Source organism: Psammomys obesus, unplaced genomic scaffold (genome assembly GCF_907164565.1).
Source record: "Psammomys obesus unplaced genomic scaffold, mPsaObe1.curated_primary_1811, whole genome shotgun sequence".
In the NCBI taxonomy this organism is placed as follows: Eukaryota; Metazoa; Chordata; class Mammalia; order Rodentia; family Muridae; genus Psammomys; species Psammomys obesus.
In genome coordinates, this window is record NW_026585895.1 from 51514279 (window position 1) to 51518287 (window position 4009).

A 4009-nucleotide genomic window follows, 5' to 3' on the forward strand; every position below is an offset into this window, starting at 1 on the left:
GTGTGTGTGTGTGTGTGTGTGTGTGTGTGTGTGTGTGTGTGTGTGTGCTGTACCACCCCTCTAGCTTGGCCTTTGTCTGGCAGTTTAGTCTCCCTTTGTAAGACATGTGGACAGCATGATAGTCTCACTAAACTCACTCTGGTTCCATCATCCCTGGGGCCCACAAAGCTGCCATACATAGTAAGTGCGCATCTAGGATCCCAGAACTTCCTGCAGAGAAGCTTTCTCAGGTGCAGCCTGGTGAGGCCAGGCAGCCGCCTGCTCTCTGGCAGAGGAGGCCCGTGTATCCTGCCCAAGACCCCATCGAATCCCCAACTCCAGGCTCATGGAAGTGAGCATCACTGCATTCCTGTTTCCACCACTGAGGCAAGATTTGCCGCTGCTCACAAGCTGCTCTCTTCAAGCCCCAGGGATAGAACGGGGCGAGGCATGCCTGGGTCTCATCCTCTGGAAGGAATCCAGCAACTTGTCCACAGAGGCCTTGAGCTCTTTCTCCTAGACTTGGCTTCACAAATCTCCTCTCCCTGCCATGCTGCCTGGAGTTTGGGAAAGTGACATTATGATGCCCTTGCCATTACAGGGCTCCTGACCAGACCTCTAGAGGAAGAGACGCCCAGTACCACAGGCAGGCAGCTGAGCATGTTCTCACCCATTCACAGCCTGTTCTGAAACACCCAAGTGCTCCTTTGGTATGAGCTTAATGGGAGGCTCCACCCCTCTCTAGGTCCCTGTACCTTCTGCTGGCCATCAGAGAATGCCAAGTCACTGGAATAATAAATGTAAGGCCAAGACCAAATATCAGTGAATCCAGGGTTCCCATGAGGCCCTGCCCTAACCGAACAACCCAGGATTGAAGTCTTTAGCCTCAGTGCTCTCATCTAAATAATGGGGAGAACCCTGTCCCCTCTAATGCAGCAGCAGAGGTGGGAAACCATCAGTAAAACCATCACACATCTGCTGGGTACAAGGGGCAGGGCCACTCCATGCTAATCACTTTCTAGAAGCCAAAGGTTTTGAGTATTTGCTCATCAAGTCCTTACACCAAGCTTAGGTCTTTGGGTGCCTGAGACTGGGCAAGAGGTGTCTTTGACTCAAGGTCACAGAACCAGAAAATGTCAAACAGGATCTTGAGCCCAGGGAGCCTGGCTCTGGATCCTCAAAATCCAGATCTCAAAGGAATTCCTGAAGTAAACTGACCATCACATTTTATGATTTTATTTTCAAGTGTGTGTGTGTGGTGTGGTGTGTGTGTGTGTGTGTGTGTGTGTGTGTGTGTGTGTGTGTGTGTGTGAAGAAGGCGGCATTGGATTTCCCTTGCACTGGAGTTCTAGGTGATTGTGAACTGCCTGAAGTAGGTGCTGGGAACCAAACTCAGGTCCTCCGTCAGAGCAGTGCTCTCTCATAACTGCTGAACCATCTCTCTGGTCCCTATCATCCCATTTTAAAGCTGAGAAAACTGAGGCAAACAGAAAAAGAAAGCCTAGTTGTAGATCTTCCACAGCTTAAGTTTCTAGGTGTTGAAACAGGTTCTAGGTGTTGAACTGGTTTTATTCCATTCAATTTTCCAGTAGTGCTGCCCAGACAGACTATTATTAATGCCACTGTAACTTGAGGTAAAATGAGGCAGGAAGCAGCTTGCCACGGTTATACAGCTCATTAGCAGAGAGCCTGGCTCTAGAGCCCTGCCCCAGAGCCACTCTGTAACATTGCCTCCTGTAGAGGAAGGCTGGTCTGGCTCAGCATCTAGGGGCTCAGGTGGAGTAGCCTACCAAGTGTAGGCTGATCACTCCCAGAACACAGCCAACACCGGGCAAGGCAGGGCACCTTGCTCAGAGAAACACACAAGCAGCAAAGGCTGGCAAGCCCAGTCTGCCCAAAGACTATTAGCCTCTGCGAAGAGAAGTTTATTCAACAAAATGCAGACGAGCTAAGAACACATCCTGCTCTCTGTGAGTCTGGTAAGCTGTGCACATCTTGGGAGATGTGTGGATGAAAGGCGCCATATAAAATGCAATCAATTATGAATCACCATTACTGAATTAATCACATGTATGATTAATACGGTAATAATAATTAATGGGAGTATGATCTAGAGATTAGAGCTGAGAACGGGCAGGGAGGAGCCGAATGCAGCTGCAGTTGCTGCTGCTGCCTGGAGGCATCACCTTGGGGAATGAGTCTTGTTCCTCCTTCTCTTGCACCAGCCTGGGCTATGGAAGCAGGCAACCCTGGGGTGTCTCAAACCCCCTAAATGGTCCCAAGCCGGTCCCAGGCAGCTGCTACCAATTCGAATCTATGTCACAATGGGTCAAGGTCAAACGGACAAAGGATCCAAATTTTGGTCTGGGACAGAGAATACACTAACCATGGGCTTGGCAGAACTCGAAAGGGGCAGCCCTGAGCTGCATTTGACTGCCTTCGGTAGTGTGAATTCATTCTGTCTGTCCCTCCTTCTGTCTGTCTGTGTTCGGATTTGTCTTCTCACCGAGATCCCCAGAGGGCCAGACCTCATCTGTTACCTCTCACTGCAGAGCTAGGAGCTTATTTTCACACGTGACTTTATAATTTTCTGTTATCTGTCCTTTGTTTACTTCCTGATTGCAAAGGATTTGGAAGGCATCTGGAGAATATCTATAACAAAGATGTCCATCTCCCACCTCCCCTGTTCATGGCTTGATATCTGTCTCCAAAACCTTTGGAGAGTCTCTCTCCATGTATAAGACATAAACATACACACACACATACATGCTTAGGCACAAATCCTTTTTTAAAAATAAAGTCCAGTGCTATATCACTGCATTGCTCTATGATGCATACGAAATTCAAATTACAACAGTATAGTGAGGCCAAAGTCCCACCAATGAGGATGATTAGGTCGCTGGAGAGAGGGGAGCCATCGATGATTCTGGTGGGGGGTGTTCATTAACACTTTTCTGCCCCTGGTGCTCAGCTGCTTTTCTCTGCCTGTGAAAGGTCATTTGTCAGAAAGCACCTTAATGCAGTTTAGAAATGAACGGGCTGGGCCACCTGGTCCCTACATGGCTGGAATCCTATTCATTCCTGGGCACTTCATTATTCTTTGAAAGGAATGCCTTTTCCTGGAGGCTGCTGTGGAATGTGGCCAGTTCGGGTTGGAAAAGCAGGGGCTGCACTCTCAGATAAATCCCCTTTTCACACAGATGGGCAAACTGAGGCTAAGAGCAAGGAAGAGTTCTCCTGAAAGGCACTGTGCCATAATTTTTGTGGCAGCATCTTTGCATGCATGGCTCACAAGGGCCATCCTGAAAATCAGCAGTAGGACCAGCCCGGGGTCCCTTCACGGTGTTCAGAGGAAGTGGAAACTAGAAGCATCCTCCTCCGTGCCTTGGCTGATCCTGACAGCATCCAGCCACCTTACAAGGTAGCAGCAGGGTGCTGCTGGGATTGATGGCCCTGCCTGGGGGTGACAGCAGCCCAAAGGCCTACAAGGTCATCACTCACCCTGGGCAGAAGCCCCACAGTGTGCCCTTCACTGTTGCATGAGGTATAAACACTTACAATCCAAGAGGCTATGATCTGCCTCCTTCCTCCAAGGAGTTTCCTCTAGCCAGAGGCGCTGAAGCCAGGCCAAGCAGGTGTGTATGTGGTGGGGGGCGCTGGCCTGCATCTCTTTCCTGGACAGTTTGGAGGGTGGCCCTTCTTTGAAATCTGAGGACACCTTCAAGTAGGCACTCAGAAAAGGAATGTCTTACCATTCACACTTGACAGATGGGGAAACTGAGGTTCTGAAGCAACTTGTGTCCCACCACAAATTAACCAGCAAGCCAGCCTGTGGCCAGACACCAACTAAGAGCCCGAGATCTACCTCACAAGCCAAAAATCTTCCTTAGCTATGCGACCTTGGCCAAGTTACTTAAGGTCTCTAAGCTTCAAGTTGAGGTCTTGCTACTGGTTAAGTCACACAGCTTAGAACCAGGGACCAACACACACACACACACACACACACACACACACACACACACACACACAC